At 34.2% G+C, this 20131-nt stretch overlaps 1 protein-coding gene across 5 annotated transcripts in view; it reads left to right on the top strand.

The window, feature by feature from the left end:
- The window catches only part of LOC127063192 (uncharacterized), a 164617-nt gene that overhangs the window by 48860 nt on the left and 95626 nt on the right, over nucleotides 1-20131 (top strand). Inside the window, exon 1 of one of the 5 annotated variants that reach the window (XM_050992609.1) lies at nucleotides 11492-12707. The exons of the other annotated variants lie outside the window; for them this stretch is intronic. The gene's annotated coding sequence lies outside the window, so the exon portion shown is untranslated. Of the gene's footprint in view, nucleotides 1-11491; nucleotides 12708-20131 lie in introns of those variants that run through there. 5 annotated transcript variants of the gene reach the window in all.

Raw genomic sequence — 20131 nt, 5'->3', positions numbered from 1 at the left:
CTTCTTTTTGCAAATAAAAAAAGAAAATACAATTTAAAAAAATATTTTCATTTCTTGTTTGATTCTAGGACATCGTTGTAGATATTGTTGCATTGTATAATAATTCTTTGAACTGTCAATCGTCATAGGAAAAATAAGTAGAATAATTTTTTTCCTCGGATCCTTTAGATATCTTGACACACGTAATTTATATTCATGCGAATAGAATAAGGAGTCTAGTTGGAAACGATCCGATTAAATTTCGAAATACTACTTGAGGAAGATTTGCTTGCAATACTTTGGAGAAGGGACGAATGAAAAATAAAAGAATTTGAATGAACTATGAACTATGATGGTACTTATGTAATCCGTAGAATCTTCGAAATTTAATCTTTTATTTCGATACAGTTTAAAGAACATTTTTACTTCATGTTTGATTCCAATATTAGATATTCTTGTAGATACTGATTCATTATTGCAATTGTTTCGATCTGTCAATTATCAGAAGAAAAACAAATCGCATGATTTTCTTTTTCCTCGGATCCTTTAGATATCTTGACAAACGTAATTTATATTCGTGCGAATAGAATAAGGAGTTCACTTGGAAACGATCCGATTAAATTTCGAAATACTACTTGAAGAAGATTTGTTTGTAATACTTTAGAGAAGGAACAAATGAAAAGTAAAATATACGAATGAACCATGAACTATGATGAACCTTGCATAGAAGAGTAAAATCTAGGAAACTTAAGCTTTCCATCAAATTTCGAAATAACAGATTCGTGTCTAACAGTTTGAAAGTAAAGAAATCCTATACGAATCCGATGAGTCGAATCAAAGAGACCTAAGCTTTCCTTCGAACAAACATTACCACTTCTTTATTGACTCTGACTATGCTATTGAATATTGTTGCAGATATTGCATTATTGTTATTAATCGTTTTAGTCTGCCAATCGTCAATAGAAACGATAAAAACGACTGGATGACTTTCTTTCTCGAATCCTTTAGATATCTTGACACACATAATATATATATATATATATATATATATATTCATGCGAATAAAAAGTCTACTTAGAAACGATTCGATAAGATTTCGAAAGAATAGATTTCATTCTAATACATTCATACTAAAGAAATTCTGAATCATGATGAGACGAATTTAAGAGACTTAAGCTTTCCTTCGAACAAACATTTCTAGTTCTTTATTGACTCTGGGTATACTATTGAGTATCATTGTAAGTACTGTTTCATTATTGTAACTGTTATCTTAAGAACTATCGAAAGAAATGTCTCGAAAGGTGAGAAGGAAGAAGGAAGAAGAGGAAGAAGACGAAGAAGAAGATGATGAAGAAGCAGACGAAGAAGACTAAAAAATAGTAGTAAAAGAAGAAAAAGAAGAAGAAGAAGAAGAAAAGTGAAGGAGGCTAGTTGCGCAAGTGGTACCTCGACTGCGGTTAGTCTCCGGCGTGTATAACCGTAACCACTTCTAAACTCCTAAGCCGCTGTGCACGGCTCGGTTCGACGCGCGAGGTTCGAAAGTAAGTGCCCCATCGAGACAATACCTCGTGAAAATGGGGCAGAGTAATTAAGTCGTTATATAACCGGTTGAAACCGAGTTCGTAGGCCGAAGTGTCTCTAAGCACGACGGACGTTGTTGCCTTTAGAACGTTGTAATCCTTCTGTAAACAGGGTGCATACGGGTCGTTTGCAATGCCGGGGCCCCTCCCCTTTAGCTGGAAAGAGAATCAAAGATCGGAATGGATAGATAGATAGTTCTGCCAATCTCTCGATGCCGATAATTCGTGCTTCGACGATCACTGTCTTGCCTGGCTAGCCTATCTCACGACGAAGACGTTTCTTAAACGTCCGTTCTATTTCTTTGTTCTTCGTTCTCTACAAATTTTCAATCGAGTTTTTCCTTCCCTCCTTTCTCGTAGCTCTTTTTATTTTTTCTTTAAATCACGTAATATTCGTCATGATTGATTTATCAGAAGGTGATCTTTTTTCTTTCAAAGAATCGAATAATGTTTTATTTAGTTCATTACTTTTAACATGTTTGACATACTTCTATAGATCGCGTATACGAGCTTGTCGATTGAATTATCATCATTTTCTTTACGGAAATACCATTTTCTTTTATTGTTTTTCAAGATTTTTGATGTATTTATGGGAACGTTGATCCTAATGCAAATTATCGATTAATGCAAATTACAATGAAATGAAAAGAAAGGAAAAGGAATATTCAATAAGACGAGTCTTACTACGGACAGTCTGTCATTTTACATCGAATTTGTTTTTTTTAAATATTAGATCAGATTCAAATCCGGATCACGCGGACATAATTATTGATCATATGGAACAACTCGGACCCGACAGAATACCTTATAGGAATTAATACAGATAGGGATATTAAGTTGCCATAAAAAAATCTTGTACGATAACGACAACTAAATGTTTAACATATCTTTTTTTTATTTCGATCAGATTGTTATCTCGAAATATTCTAAATCGCGAATATTCTTTTCGATTTTCACAAAAATTTTAAAGATCCGTTCTATAGCATAGATTCCATAAGATCCTCGCTTTCATATATTTTACTTTTCAATCTTTTTAACGTTTATCGATTTACAATATTTTTTTTTAATTACAATCACATTTTCTTTTTTTTTTATTATAAAATAAGATAGCTTCGTACAATCAACGTAATGTTTCATTTGTCAATCTTTAGAAAAATTCATCGATCGATCGATCGATCGATCAATCGGTCGATCGAAATCGTGATTAGAAAAGAAAACGTCCTTCCTCGATCGAAGATCGCGTTATCGAGAAATTATCAAGATCGTACGTGAAGCGAATTACGTCGACGGTATATCGGATCTCCGTTCTCAAGACGTCCTTATCGAGCACGAACGACCTTTACTACCGCATGTGCATACGCTTCGCCTGTCATTATTACAGCACCGCTATCGTAACCGGTTCTACCGTTACCCTTGCGATTACAGTAAATTTTGTCGGTACTACTTCTGAAATCTCATACTTGTGTATACTACGTAGATTTATACGCATATACGTACGCATACGCACGTAAATATATGTATATATATACATATATATATGTACATGCGTATATATTTGCTATTATGTCGGTATCTACGAGCGAAAGCAAAGGACGCTTTCGTTCTCATCCAATGCGCGGTGCACGTAATTTGTAATTATCTACATATCCGTGAGAATGATTAAACACTTTCGTTATTATAATTTATTTCTCTTTCTATCGTAAATTTGACAAATTTTTCTCAACAATGATCGCTTCTTTTATATATAATAAATCGTTTGAGATCGATATCGTAAGTTCGTGTTGAACTTTAATATAAACGACGTAGGTATCATTTCGCGTAATATCGTTCTTTTTTTTATTTTCTTTTCCTTTTTTTTCTCTCTCTCTCTTTTTTCTTTTTCTTTTTTTATCTCACGTTCTCGCGACGAAACCAGCAAATTCCTTTCGCTCTATCGAGAAGCCAGAAACTTGGTAGCTAAGCGATCAACGACATATCCAACCTCGATAACGGATCGAGTCAGACTAGCTGGGATACGTATTACGTAATCGTCTGTTTACACTGGAAGTTCGACTACGAGCATGGCCACGAAATGTTTTTCTATCTCGAGGAATGCGAAAATGCAGAAAACCTCGTTGCACTTTATTTTCCGTTCGTCTTGTTTTCCTCAAAGTTGTTCCGAAACGAATTCTTTTAACATCGCGAACGAACGAACGAACGAACGAACGAAACTGGAACGTTTGATGGTTTCGTTCTTTCTAATCTCTAATCCTTCGCGTTATTTTAATTAGAGTATCTACTTTCGTATCGAGTCTTTTAAAAAGATAAAAGATCATCCATCGAATACTTTCTTCGATCTCTTTAATCCTTTGATATTCAATTCGATCTTTTACCTCTTGTTAAGTTTATTAATATTCAACATAAAAAATATGCAAGAGCGGTGGACGTAAGGCAACATTAAAGTCACGAAATTAAACCTTGCGATATAATTTCACAAGAGGAAACCTACTTTTTATTCGACTAATAACAATTTCGCGAGTATCGATGAGACAACGAAAGAAAGAAAGAAAGAAAGAAAAAAAAGAAAGAAAAATTGTTCTTGTCCATTTGTAAACTGACAAATCAGAAAGAAATTTGATTAGATCGATTCTTTTTTTTTTCTTTCTTTTTTTTCTGGTTGCTTTGCTCGTAGTATAGTCGCATCGTTGTCTGGCAGGGGCGTCGCAGGGACGTCGCGGACGCGGTGGTTGTTCGTTCCGACGTAGCCGCCGTTCGCGCGTCGTGAGCTCGGTACTTGTGCCACTTTCACTTGGTTACATAACCCGTACGTTCGTGCGCGCGCGAGCGCGAGGGGAACTGGGTAAATGGGAGAGAAGCACAATCCGTGCCTGCACCACCGACGTAGAAAAAGAAAAAGAAGAAAAGAGAGAGAGAGAGAGAGAGAGAGAGAGAGAGAGAGACGACTAGTGTTGTCTCTCTCTGTCTCTGTCTCTGTCTCTCTCTTTCTTTCTCTTTTTCTTTCTTCGTCTGTCTCTCTTTCTATTTCTTGACACTCCTCTCTCTTTTTCTCATTCTTTCTACTTAAGAACAGATATAAAGAATTTTTGTAAATTCTTCTTGTATATATCTTAGACAATTGGTCACAACGTAACGCGATAGAAGAAGCAAAAGCTGCTCTTGATCTTGCGCCGCGAAAACACTGCTACTGTTGTTGCTACCATTGCTTTTGCTTGGCTAGCTTCGATTACGTTTCGAAGAGTATTCAAAGTTTGGCTGGCTTTCAGTTCGACGATAGTAATAGTCTCTTGGTTTGGTCGTGCTATTAGTTTCGATCGTTCGATCTTCTCACGTTGTCGTCGCGAGACTTTGTCTCTTTCCGAAGTATAAATGAAACGAGATGAGAAAGAGACATAGAGAAAGAAAGAAAGAAAGTGAATTTATTGTACTAATTCTAAGACGATGCGTGGTAAATGAAAATGATCGGATCGTTATGGAAACTTGGAGAGTAATAAAATCGAAAGATCGATGATTTAAGATAAACGATATATCAAAATTTATTACAGAAGGAAACAGAGAGTTTAAGCCGATTATACATCGCGTGTAACTTAAATATATGTATAGGTAACGTTCGTGAGAACGTTCGACGAAAGTAAAACGTTCGAAGAATCTCGAAGTCATACGATTGGAATCGTGCGAACGTTTTGTAACGATAAACAAAAGATAAGAGTATACATATTCGATAAGGTTTCTTCCTATGCAAGTCCGGTTTACTTTTTGCTTGATTTTCAAAGACTACGAACTCGTCCATCCGTGTGTCGCACTTACGCTCGAGACGACACCAAACAAAGATTATACTTTGATCGGGGGGTTTTTTTTTCTTTCCCCAAGGATGATCCTTTTCTACCCTTATGGAAAATCGTGGGAAAAACGAAATGGGGGAGTCATGGAACCACCAAAGTGGATGCGATGACCTAAATACGAGCCAGTGAAAGTGGCACACTGTTCGAACATGGTCTACCGTCGCGTTCACCCGTGGGTACTTACGCATACTATTACATGTAGTTACATTCATACGTACATACTTGTATACGTATGTGTGTGTGTGTGTGTGTGTGTCTGTATATACATATATAGATACACACAGACATATATAGTTAACATCGTGTGGCAGGATGCTTTCTTACGCGTATACACGCCGACTATCGAAGCGAATAGTTTTCTGCCTTCGACTTGGCAGGCAACAGTACGGTGACGAGGTGAAGGCGATATAGGCGCAGCCTGGCTACCGGCGAGTGCTTACTAATTAGAAATTATGGAAACTGTGCGCGTGACGCCTCGTCAAGACACCTCCTTTTATCGTCTCCTTCTTTCGTTTCATTCCTCTTTTTTCCCCTCTTTCTTTTTCCATTCCTTTTTTTTGCTTCTTTTTTGTTTCGTTTTTCTACGTCGTTCGGTATTTCATAAATTCTATTGCAGAGAGGAATACGAGGGAAGTACGTATCTCGCGCGATAAATCGACAGAATTGGCAAAGGATATATACCGAATGGTATTTTGGGATTGTTTAATAAATGAAAGTATAATCTTTTGCGACTTGACGACGATTAGATAATTTGTTTATTTGTTTGTTTGTTTGTTTGTGCGTTTGTCTTTTTCATTTATTCGATTCTAAAAGACAGAGCGACCTTTCTATATATTTGTCATTTTCTTTTAATTCACGTAATTTATTGGAAGTAGATCGTTAGGTGAATGAAATCTATTATTCAAGTCGAATATCATTTGTAAAGTAATTCGTATCGCGGTTTCTTTTTTCTCTTTCGTTTAGACGATGATATATCTTCTGAATGGTTTCAAACGGAATCGTAATTTTGTCATTTCGATTTAGATTTCGCTCATTCTCCTTTCACACTTGGGTCAAGGGATTCTTTTAATTTTCTTTACGGTATGGTATCACTACGGAGCAACGGAAGCCACGATTTATTTCCGTAACGTCTTTCAACGCGTCATCACCGACGAGTCCGCGTTCTCCTGCCACGGGGCTTGACTTAATTGAAAATACTTGAATGGCATCCCTCGATCGGCCGAAATGCTTCTAGGCGATCGCGCGTAAATTTAGCTGCCAAGCGACACAACGTTCTTACTCTTCTTCTACTTCTTCTACTTCTTCGACTTCTTCGATGGCTCTGCGAAAATCTCTGTAGTTTTTCTTCATTGTTTCGATCGAATCCATATTAATCATTCGATGAAATTTATTTCGTTTTTATCAGCTCTGTCGAAAAGTTCTTGTACGTTTTTTTTTTTCTTTTTCTGATAAAACTTTTCTTCTTTCTCTCCTTTTTTTTTTTTGTTATGAATTGAATATACTTGAATAGTTATTCGACGTGATTGATTTCAATGCAATTACAGTCGTTTGATTTATCATTAAAAGATTTCAAATATTAAATCGATATAAAATATAAGACATAATATGAAGAGCAGATATGGTAAAACACAATTTTGCTACTACCTTATATATTTTCTCTCCCCAAATCAATGCTTTCGTCAGAAACAAAAAACAAAAAAATAGGAAATCGTAATAGATCGAATAAGATTTATCTTACGTGCATATTAAATTGTATTCGATTATAATATATTAAATTAACGATGAGAACAAAAACGATTAACAAAAAGATTCTTGTTTATTGTATGCAGTTTGATCGTTTGCGAGCTTATTTCGAGGGTGACTCGTTACTCGAGAGTATTCGAGAAGTTTAGGATAGAAAGAGAGAAAGAGAGAGACAGAGATAGAAAGAGAAAGAGAGAAAGAAAGAGAGAGAGAGAGAGAGAGAGAGAAGGAGAAGGAGAGAGAGAGAGAAAGAGAGATTCGTCTCTTCGCAGAACGAGCCAGCACGTATATCGTTGGATCTTCTTTCGACCACGACCCACTTTATACATATACAATGTCCATCTGTTCGTCCATCCGTCCCCGTCCATGATCGTGGACCTTCGTGGCTATACGAAATTCGCATTCACCGGTAACCGGAACTGAAACGTTTTGTCTGACTCTCTTGATCGATCGTTACAGAACAAGAAAGCGAAACGTTTTTTCTTTTTCTCAATTTTCGTTACATTTCAATAAAAAATTGTACGGTTCATCATAGATACATTTGAAATTGCATCGAAGCTTACAATCTCCGTTCATATTATAAAAATTTTTTTCTAATGGATATAATTAATATCGTGATTTATGTCGTGTTTTTCTTTTTGTTTATAGAATGATATATCTTCTAAATGGTTTCGATTTAAATTTCGTTCATTCTCCTTTCACAGTTGAGTCAAGGGATTCTCTTAATTTTCTTTTCGATGTAATTGATTAATTATTTGAATGTAATTACGAGTCATCGGTAAAAATAAAGAAATAAATAAATATATATATATATATATATATATATAAATAAATAACTAAAACATAGATAGAGAAAGAGATTAGAAGAACGTATATATCGTATAGGTATATGAAAATGCACACATGTACAGTACATATATGATATGAATTTAGATAAAAATATCAGTCGTCAATATATATATATATATATTTATTTATTTACATGATACGTAGATGTAATCATTGATTTGTACGTCGTTGATTGATAATTTATTAAAAAAAAATTTTGAAGTGGAACCTTTCTAAGTAAAACGTAATACGATGATATAAAGTACGCTTATATACGACTCGGAACGGGGCTTCGGATCAAAGTCGCGACACCCTCGAATCTAGTTCTAGTACGACTATGAATAGACGACGAGGCCTCTTGGCCCAAGCGCGCGAGGCTCGTATCCTAATTAAATAGCCCCGCGATCGCCTTACGATCGGTCGTACGCACGATTTATGCGTCATCGTATTACCCGTTACGTTTCGAGCATAAAATTTCATCGTGCATCAGAAAACTTTCTTTTTCTTTAACAACGTTCTTTCGATCACACCGTTTTATCGTCTATTTCTCTATTATCTAATCAAAACTAAATTATTCCTCTAGAAAATTTATCTTTTATGAACAATTTTTGCTTATATAAAATATATATACGTGTATAATTTTTTTTCCTTTTTCTTATATAATATTATAAATATCGTAAAATTTAATTTTACGCTCATTATTTTTAATTAATTTTTAAATCAATTATTCGAAGTCACGTATCGTTCTTTGACTCGAGCAACGATAAAGAGAAAGAAAGAAAAAAAAAAAAGAAAAGAAATCGTCGTTCCTGACGCGTTATGTTTCGTCGGAACGACGTCGATTCGTCGAAACTACGTAATCGTATAATCGTCTATGTAAGCGACGTCGGTGTAGACTTATCTTATTTTCACACGGCCGTCTTTATCTTATCTTGAAGAGTACATCCGAGGAAGCAGAATAAATGGTGTGTATGGCGATGAGCCGATGACTATAGGGATGCATGCGATACATCATCGATATCGTTTAAAAGGTATCGACGTGTAAGGTATATGTTTTTTTTATGCAATTTTCCAAGAATATACGGTCTTGTCTCACGTTGCTCGTTTTTCTTTTCTTTTCTACTCATCACTCTTTTTTTATTTTCTCTCTTTCTCTCTCTCTCTCTCTCTTTCTCTCTCTCTCTACTTTCTTTCTTTACTTTTTTTCGCAAGACGATAAAAAGAATTTTTGAACGTGAATCATTTGAGTAGAAGGGAACGATATAATTTCGAAATTTCTTTACGATATTATGACGAACGTATCGATGATTCGTACGATTTAATTGTACGGAATAAAAATCATACTAATCGTCGTTTCTATCGCGAGAAGACGATAGAAATAAAAATGATCGGTGGTGGTGATGATGATGATGATGATGATGATGATGATGATGATGATGATGATGGTGATGACGACGACGACGATGATAATCATTCCAAGATCACGCAAGTTTTTTTTGAGGACACCTTATCGCTTCTGGATATCTCTCACGTTCGCGCGATAAAAACAAAGTTTCTGGCGCCGTTTCTACTGAATTGAGACGAGTTATCGTCCGAAATAATAATAACGGCCATAATTACAACGAATTGTTATGGATTTAGAAGATACGAAGGTTGATATCAGAAAACTAATAACTTAAATGGATATAGTGAAACGTGGGAAAAGTCTTGTTAATAATGTTTGAACTTTATTTTTTTTTTTTTGTTTAAATCAAATCTTTTTTTCTTTTTTCGGAAACCAAAATAATTTGTTTCGATTTTTATTTGTTTTCGCAAGTATTTAAATTTCGTGAAATAATTAAAAATAAGGTTTTCTTTTTCTTTTTTCTTATCGAGGATCCATCAATTCTTTCTAGTGGATGCTTTTGTCATTCACGTGTCGATAAAGTGATTAAAAAATCGTAATTAGAATCTCGTTATATGAAGATGTAGTAGAACGTACAGTCTTGTAAAGAAAAAAAAAAAAAAAAAAAAGAAAGAAAAAGAAGAGAAAACAAATAGCATTTAATCTATTATCCATTTTAAGTAAATTAGTTTTACGGAGCAAATAATTTGTTTCAATTTTCATGAAGACAAATAAAATATCGAGAAATGATGGAAGATAAGGATTTCTCTCGTTTCTTATCAAAGATCTATCAATTTTTTCGAGCAGACAGTTTGTTATTCACGCGTGTCGATATATAATAATAATAATACGAAAACAAAAAACAAAAAAGAAAAGAAAAACAAAATGGTATTAAAATTCTCGCTATACGATGATACAGCGAAACGTATAGAAAGTTTTGCATATAATATTTCAACTTTTCGACGAGTTCGCTTCATCTCTTTTTTTTCTTTTTTGTAAATTTCGTTACCTACTCCGTTAGAATCCTACGTAATTGAATTAATTCGAGATTTTCTCTTGGAATTAATTAAAGTAATTGAAGATAAGATTTTCTTTTCGTTTCTTATCGATAGATCTCGTCGTTAATTCCTTCGAGCGGATTGTTTTTGTCGTTGTTGAGTAGATAAAATAATGAGAAAAAAATCGGTATCAGTATCTCGTTATACGTAGCACCGATCTTCGATTCTATAAAGCGCGAGCGGTCGGCATCAAGGGCTAAAAATTTTCTCGACATCTATTATTAGGGTGGCTGCCCTCAATACCGGTATCTATATTCAGCGTGTACGCACGTGCGTAGATCTGTGTGCGGTCTCGCATACGCCTATGTACAAGTAGGCGACGGGGGTAGCCATCGCTGTGTCGATGCAAGAAACGACGAAGAGGAGAATTTTCTTAGGAGTGGAGGAAGTTGGTCAAGCTGTTGGTCTAGGCCAGCTGTGTGAAAAGCTCTAAAAGCTTTGGAAAATATCGAAAAAGGGGATTATATTTAGAGAAAAGAAAATTGATGCCTTAGTTCAGCAACCCTATCCAAACGAATACCATTTTTTTTTCCATTTTTTCTCCGCAAATTTTTTTGAACGATAAATTTCTGTTATTGGAGGATCCTTGCCAAATTCGTTCTCATCATCTTTGATAATTCACATTTGAAACGAAAAAGCTGAGTAACAAAATATCTTCTGTATTTAATTTGACGAAGGATCGAACATTCGTCTAATAATTTATCTCACGATTTCCCTGATCCATTCTATCGACTTTTAACGAAGTATATATATTCCAATGCGAAATAATTATCATTCGCAAATGTTTATTATATCAGTTTGCGACGGATCATTATCAAAATGCGCAAGAAACTTTATCTTCCTATGACTTTCTTTATTCGCTTTTAACTGAACAAATCGTAGAACTTTGATCTTTTCGCGCTCTTATTTTTAGAGAATCATTCGTAAAAAGAAAAAAGAAGAGAAAACAGAGAAAGGAAGACGAAAGAAAAGAAAAGTATATTCTGTCCCGAATGTTTATATAAAAATTATGAAAAGGAAAAGGATAAATTTCAATTACATATATATACATATATACATATATATATATACACACACATACACAAAGTATAAGAAATATTTTTAATTGGGTTTACGGTAAATAAGTTATATAAAGTAGGTATATAAAGATGATCGTAGGTTTCAAAAGGAAAATCGAATCTCAGAATTAAAGAGGGATAAAGTTGTGGTGTAAGTTGAGGTAAGACAAGGTAGGTACGGCCGCGCCATGCCGTAGCAGTGCCGGTCCGGTCGGTCCGGCTTTCTCGAGAGGTGCACCTTGGCACACTTACCGGCACGACCCCACGCCACTGTGCTCCGCTTCGCTCCGCTCGACTCCGTTCCGTTCCGTTCCGTTCCGTTCCGTTCCGTTCTGACTCGTTCCAATCTGACTCTATTTTTTCTCTTACACTTGTTCATTTATCGATAGAAAATACTCTCTAAAAAAATAATGTATCTTCTGGATCATTTTATCTTTCGACATATAAATATATTCGAACATTGAACAATAGTTTATTCGATAATAAAACTATTTAGAGTGTTCAGTTTAATCGTAAGATTAAAGGTAATTCATTTTGATTAATTGTAGTAACAATTAGAAAATCCAAAGAGAAAAGGGAATGAAACCAATTTGTTTTTTTTTTTGTTTTCTTTTTTTATCTATCTACGATATAATCGCACACTTAACGGACGAAACTTTAGATTTAATGTTACGTTTGGGTTTTTAATAACGCGTTGTAATTAAAATTTAAAGAGTTAGCTCGTACGTTCGAGGGAAAAAGGATTTAAAACTCCTCTTTTTTCGTTTTTCTTTTTCTTCTCTCTCTCTCTCTCTCTTTCTTTTTTTTTCTTAGTAATTTAGAAATAATCTTGTCCCAAGGAGATAAAACTTTTTGTTACAATTTAATATTTCAAATGAAATTTGAAAACACCTAGATTAAATTTGTGAAACAAGTTTGTGTCATGAAAACAAAAAAAAAACATAAGAAGAAGAAAGAAAGAAAGAAAAAACTCTAAGTAATGAATTAAGTAATCGTTTCTTTTATTATTTGCTACTTTCGAAATTGTTTTCATGGTTTATTTGAAAAAGTCGTGAGCCTTTAACCGCCATGCTATTCATCACTAATTAAATATAAATAATACCAATTTATATTCCGAAAAGATCATTTAGTTTTCTGCAGGTCTCCGTTTAGTTGGCACGTCCTCAAGTAACCGTAGAAAGTGGATGGAAAGATTCGAAGGACTTGACTACTCGTACTACGTGCAGGCAGGCAAGCAGGTAGGTCGTTTACACGATGGTAAAAGTATCTTCGAAATCAACAATTCGTCTTTGTAAATAGGTGAGAATGGTTGTATGTACTTCTTTTCTCTCTCTCTCTCTCTTTCTTTCTCTCTCTTTGTTATTTTTTAAATCGAGAAGTCTCGTATTAGCGCGCGATTAAAAGAGAGAGGCAAACGAGCGAACTCGGGTTAAACGAATCGGAGTTCATTCTCGCTCTTCGTTCGTTTTGCTCGGCTGCTGCTGCTGCAGTTACTACTACTGCTGCTGCTGCTGCTGCTGCTATTACTGCTTCTGTTGCTGTTACTGGCTTCTGAATCGTTCGATTACATAAGCGAGAAGGCAGAAGTACCTCCTTCTTCTGTCACGGACATGTTACTTTTCCTGGCTACGTTATTCACTTACATTATCTTATTTTAAGTTAATCCTTCATAATGTCATGTAACTTTGATGTTACATCTTTGTATATCTCATTTCATTTTTATCTTACAAAATGAATTTTTGTTTATATTCGTAGGGATTAACGTAACAGGGTAAATACGTATAATTACAGTATATCGTAAAGTTTGACCATTCATTTTCATTAAGATATGAAAAATAACGAGATATCCAATTAATCATCAGGAAGATTATAAATTAGAGAATCTAGATTATTAACGGTTAATTATTATTTACGAATTAATGTTTGCCAAGTATGACTAATAGGTATCACGAGTTTTATGTTATACATTGTTAGATCTATCGAAAAGTTACGTTCATTGTTTAAATAAAAGATTACGTTTGCATATCGTTTATTAATATTTAATCGACGATATAATTTAATAACTTCTTACGATCTTTATGGATCAATTTCTCTCTTGATGGATAAAATGGCTCGTTATTGTATAAATAATCGTTTTTCAAACAAATAAAATTTTTCTTGGTAGATCTAATAACATTTTTTTCTATTTCTTTTTACTCAGATACGAAACAAAATTAGGTTATAGTGGATTAACTTATTTTAAGTGCTTTGTGGTCTGTAATGCATCGAAAAGGAAGATTGGTGCTAGTGAATACTACGTGATTTGATTCTAAATAAACATGAAATTTTCCTCTAGGATTCCTTACTATATATACGTATATATATATACACATATATACACGCATACACACACACACACATATATACATAGCATAGCATAGTGGTTCATCCTCCTTGAAAGTATACTTTCTGGTACGAAGAAAATTTCAAAAGAGGAACACGCGTTAGCGAACTCCATTGATTTCTATTCCTTCAAATCAATCCGAAACACTTTTTTGGATCTACGATTTCTTTATTGTTCTCTTATATACGTGCTGATCAAAAGTGAAAGTCGAATCTCTCGGAGTGGACAGTAACGTTGGAGGAATATTATAATTTCCAGAAATTACGAAGCGATGACGTGTGAAGTAACGTAACGTCGATTCATTAAAATCATTCATTATTTCTCGTGTAGCTGATATATTTACAATAGCATTAATTCTACAATACTTCGATATATCGTTGACATTAGAATACGCGTTTGATTTAAAATGGACAAACTGAATGATTAACTACACGACGTATGATATATTTAGATAAACGTATTTCATTTACGCATTAAGGACAGACCGATTAATCGGATCAATTGATAATAATCGACATTTTACGATCGACATCGTCGAAAGTATATGATAGTTGACGAAGGTATATGAAAGAATAAAACAAAGGAGAAAAATCTTATCGATAGTTTGCGACAATGAAATTGATTAGTAAGCACGTTTTAGATATTCTTTCGTTATAATGTCAAACGAAATTAAACCTTATGAAACCAAATTAATCCTTTTCTTATTGATTATATATATACACACACCCACACATATACGCCTATACATATATATATATATTTATACGTCTATGTATACATATATATATATATATATATATATATATAAATATATATATACGCACATAGGTAAGTGTTAAGGAGATAGGAACGTATGAGTCACGTAATGAACGCGTTAAAAGAGAGAAGGTACGTTTATATCGTACAGGAACGGGTCGTCACGGTCCTGCGTCGCAGGTTCTGTCGGATTCGAAAGGGATACGACGAAAGAGAGAAAAAGAGAGACAGAGAAAGAGAGAGACAGAGAATGAGATCGTTCGATCGTTCGGTAAATTTAAAATCCAGTGAAAGTAGAACGCGGTCGCGGCTATTCTGTCATTTTTTTTTCACCTTCCGCATTGTACGCAATTGGCCAGCGCAAGTTTCGGAGTTAACTTTTCCACTTCTCTAATTCAATAGGAACATTCTGGAGGTTAGAAGAACTCCGGTTTCACCGAGTTTCACCGTGTTCGGCCTCACGGCTTTTGGCCGTTCGGCCTTATCATTATGCAATCCGCTTCGGTAACGGATAAAAGAATTGGGTAATTCTTATCCGTCGAGATCAAACGGATCTCAGATCGGATCTCGAATTTTCGACGATTCGATAGATTCATTTCAATATTCGTCGTTTATTAAAAATGTTAAATGAATAATAGCGAGTCCTACGTAGTAGTTTACTGAACGTACGATGTCTCTACACATGTAGATGCATTAGATAAAAATAAAGTTTTGGCAATGTGGGATCATAGCTGTGCGAAAATAAAATTAGCGAGAATGAGACGTCGTCGGTGAATTTTAATTACCTGCGTTGTTTTTTTTATCTTGTCTTTCTTTTCTTTTTCCTTTTCTTCTCCTTTACTTTTTTCTTCTTTTTCTTTTTCTAAATTATTATTACCCATAGAGACGTTATCGATATTTAAATTTGAAGTATCTTATACCGTAAATTCTTCGTTTAGTATCTTTTTTTTTTTTCTATATTTATTACTTTATATTTTTTATTTTTCTTATTTTTCTTACGTAGTAGACGAAAGTGTCGTCTTTGTTTTCTCTAATTAGTTATTCGCGTACGAGTAAATGCATTTATTTATATATATATATACACACACACATACATACGCATATACACCTACGTATGTATTTACGTATCTACGTACGTCGAACATCCTCAAATGTATCGATAAGAACGGACTGCTATCTCGAGGGAATCACTGATAGAGTCGTCTGCGTTCCACTTAAAAATAGCCACGGATTACGCGAGTGTACCGTCGAAGAGTCGATGCGTTGCGATGTGTGCGCTTCTCCGCGGAAGCGCTTTCATTCATTCAACGAGCTCGCGTGGTGGCACGTGCGAATGCGCGCGAGCGCGCGCACAAACACAGCGCACGCACGCATACATTTACACGCATACATACATTCATACATATGTATATACATATATATACATATACGTACATACACCCGCGCAATGTGCCATTGTACGTTCGCGTCGACGATCTTGCAATTATGAGGAAATCACTTTGATCGGATAAAGTATCTCGAATTATCGAAGATAAAAATTCAAAAGAAATTTTCAAAAGCGAATTCGTTTAGTAGGTTCGATCGATATTGTTTCTTTTTTGGTTATCTTTTTGCTTTTGTTTCTTTTTTTGTTTTGTTTGTTTTTTTAACTACAATTCGGTTTTAACTGACTCGATTTCATTTTTGAAATGTGGATTTATTCATATTTTATTATAATGTGGTAATTAAAGTGATGTAATGAAAGAACGTTTTTATGTTAATATAAATTATTCACGTTAATGAAATAATAATAATAATAATAATAATAATAATAATAACGATGATAATTTATATTTTATGAAATAATTTTTTTTGGAAAAAGTCCGTGATAAAATTTTGCGCGTATTCTATGACTGTCCCGATCGAATAAAAAAGATTAGGAATAGTTCTCTCTTTTTATCGAGCCGGGTACGTGACCTTTCGCAAAATGTCAGAAATTTGTCGAAGTTAACCATCGGTCACGCGATACTTTTTAATTTGAATTCGATGCGGGAATTTACCTCGGCCGTATTCGTTTCACGCTCGTTCTCGAAAATGACGCGTCAGCTGACACAGTTTAAGGTGATTGTGATGCAATCTCTTGATACAGTATATATTCGATGTTTTATAAAACAAATTCGAAGAAGAAGCTTTCGAATATTTCAATGATTGCTCGTCAGTAAGATTCACTTGTAAAAATTACGAAAAAAAAAAAAAAAGAAAAAAGAATAGACAAAAAGTAAAGAAAAGGAAACGAACGTTAGTTGGAAAAGAAATTAAAAAATGCAAAAATAAATATATATCTGCATATGAGATATATAGAAAAAACAAATTGAAAGAAAAGAAAGAAAGGGCGATATAATAGGGGGTAATTGAAAAAAATAAATGTTATCTTTTAATAATCCATATATGTGTATAGTATCGGACATATGTATTTAAGGTCAACGTAACGCAAGAGGATTCGTTTTATCCACGAGTCTGCGTTTTTTTCCTGTATGACAGATGTTAATTCCATAGTTATCGCTAACCGAAAGTACAGTGCACTGTCGTCGTCGTCATCGTCGTCGTCGTCGTCGTCGTCGTCGTCGTCGTCGTCGTTGTCGTATACGTTCGATTCGTGGAAGTTATGAGTCGACACGAACGCGCTAATCTTCGGTCGAGACGGTTTAGTTATTTGTCGAACGATCTCGACACATTCATGACAACAAGCAGGTGCGATATATATATTGTAGCTTCGTCAGCATTGAACGCATGAGACGAACGTACGATAAGCGTCATCGAATCATTCATTTTCAACCTCGATACGTTCCTATCTTCGTTTTTATAATCGAAGCTCAACGAACCTTATTTCTTACTTTGCTATCGTTGAACGAGGCTGATATAAAAATTTAGAAACTATCGATTCATCGATAGCTTCATAAATCAAGATATGATAAAAATATTTCAAACGTGTTGGTTATCATCTCTCTTTCTCTCTCTCTTTTTATAAATTATTTCACGAATTCGATATCTAGCAAAGTACTATTGCACTTGGAGAGTTTCTATCTAACAAAAAAAGAAAAAAAATAAAAACACGTGTGTTACACGTGCCGATAGAGTATTCCAATTACGTATGTCGTTTTATTTAAGTTTACAATCTATTTGACGTCCGTTCATTGTCCAAATAAACTTCGTATGTACTTAAGTGTATTAGTGCTCATTATATTAGAGAAATTATATATGCGCATACAAAATGTTTGCTGCATCGTTTTATTTCCTTTCGATTTAAAATTTAAAAAAAAAATAAATAAATGAGAAAAGAAAGAAGGGAAAAAAAAACGTTACAACTCGTGTCGCGTTTGATTGGAACGTTGACCGCACGTGTATGCTATGTTCGGTTTTTTTGTAATTGGCATGGTTTTTTTTCCCCTTTCATTTTTTTTTCTTTCTTTTAATGACAAGGAAAAAGAATACCATCGAATTGCGTTTTTTTCCCCTCTTATAAATTCTCGACACTTCATGCTAGATTCATTATTGGCATGTTTTAAAATTCTAATTTTTATTTCGTTATTTTTTTCTTTTTCTTTTTCTTTTTCTCTTCATTTATCATTGGTACCGTAGACGTTTGATAAATACGTCAATATTAATAAGAATATTGGTACCTCATCTTTAATGAATTATGATTAATAAATCGTTTATTATCGCGAAGAAGAATTTTTTATGGAAAAGAAAAAAATAAAGTACAGACAAAGAAAAAAGAATTAAAAAAAAAAAAAAAAGAAAGAAAGATCGTTTATACATTTTACCATGTAATTCCTATGTTGCGACGTCATTATAGAAATCGCGATTTTACTGGAACGACGTAACGCGCATCCGTTGATTATCTTTGGAAGAGTCGATTGAAGATGCACGTGGGCCAGTACGTGGGTCGTGTTTCATCACCCACGCATTTTACCACCTCGATTCGATTCACGGTGTGTGGCTTGATAATCGTGCCACATCGACGATCAAAATATCCTCTTTTGCTATTCCATGTTGTGGTCTTTGAAAAGGAAAGAAGAAGAAAGAAAAAGAAAGAAAGAACATCATCGACTTTCGCTCGTTCAATACGACGAGACACCACCCTTCGAACAAAGCTGAATTTATCGTCAAGAAACGACGACATCGAGAAGGGAAAGAGAAAAAAAAAGATCATGTCTTTCTTCCTTGTTGTATTTAAAGATAAGCGAAGAGAGATAAAAAAAAAAGCAGTTATCGATGGTCCCGATTAATTCTTTTCCCTTTTCTCCGTATTTTGATCGTATTTAAAATGGCAGCTAGTTCGATAGTTAACGTTCGGATAAATAATCTCGTATTTTCAGTCAGATTGAATTTCGATTGGAATGAATATTCAAACGTCACGTTCGAATAGCGTCGTTGAACTCTACGACTAAGTCTCAATGACCCTAATGCTCTAATTTCTCAATAATTCGATGAGTCACTTTTTTTTTAAACGCGTGCAGCTTTTTCTTTCTTCTTTTTTCTTTTCTTTTCTTTTTCTTTTTTTCTTCTTTTTACGTTCGATTAGTCTCGTCGACGTTGCAAAAATCTTGTTGAACGTCATGATGGCGTCATCGATCAGTAGGTATACTCTCTTTGTGAAAATATTTCCATTGGTGGTAATGTTCGCACGAACTCGAAACGATCGAGTTCAAGCTAGTTCGAGAATTCGTTTCGAATAGTAAAATCGATTAGTATAAAAGTTGTATGTTTTCTTATTTTCTACGATAATTGGCACGAACGTTTCAGATAGGTCGACTTTCTATGGGATCACGTAGTTCATTCGACCATCTGAAAAATATATTGATACGTTCCCGTTGAAAGAGTAATCCTCGTAGAAGTAAATTCGATCGGTAATAAGCCTGACTATTATGCGATACCGAACGGATATTCATCCTTCCCACGTCGGTCGAAGGCAGCCAATTAGCAATCGGTGCGATCATTTTGACCTATACCCTATTCTCTACGAGACGCCGACGGTTTGATCTCACCTAACTACACCCATTCTATTCTCATCTAATCTGTCACTCTCCCTTAAACGAACATGATTCTACCCTAGATTTCCATTTTTTCACGATCTGATTCGATCGTTTCAAATCGACGTATTTCATATTAACGTTGATTAACTTTCTTATTTATTCCGTCAGATTATCTTATTAATTTTAATTTAATTGACTTATTATTAAATTTTAATTTTGCATTGATTTACGAATGGGTGCCGTTATCGGTAACTTTTTTATAATGCTATTTAAAGATGCTATGTAAAATGATAAAAATCCAAAATTTTTACTCTAAAATATCACGTCTATTAGATCGATTTATAAGTGCAGTATAGCATTTTCTTATATTATGATAGTAATGATTAAAAAAAAAAAAAGAGAAATGAAAGAAAAGGGTATTTGTTTATACATACATACCGATTTAATAAATATGATATTTTGATTAATTCATAGATAATTAATTCAATAAATCGTGCTAATGATTATA

This window comes from Vespula vulgaris, chromosome 4, assembly GCF_905475345.1.
Source record: "Vespula vulgaris chromosome 4, iyVesVulg1.1, whole genome shotgun sequence".
NCBI classification, from domain to species: domain Eukaryota; kingdom Metazoa; phylum Arthropoda; class Insecta; order Hymenoptera; family Vespidae; genus Vespula; species Vespula vulgaris.
The sequence above is the reverse complement of the archived record's forward strand: the minus strand, read 5'-3'. Positions and strand labels throughout refer to the sequence as shown.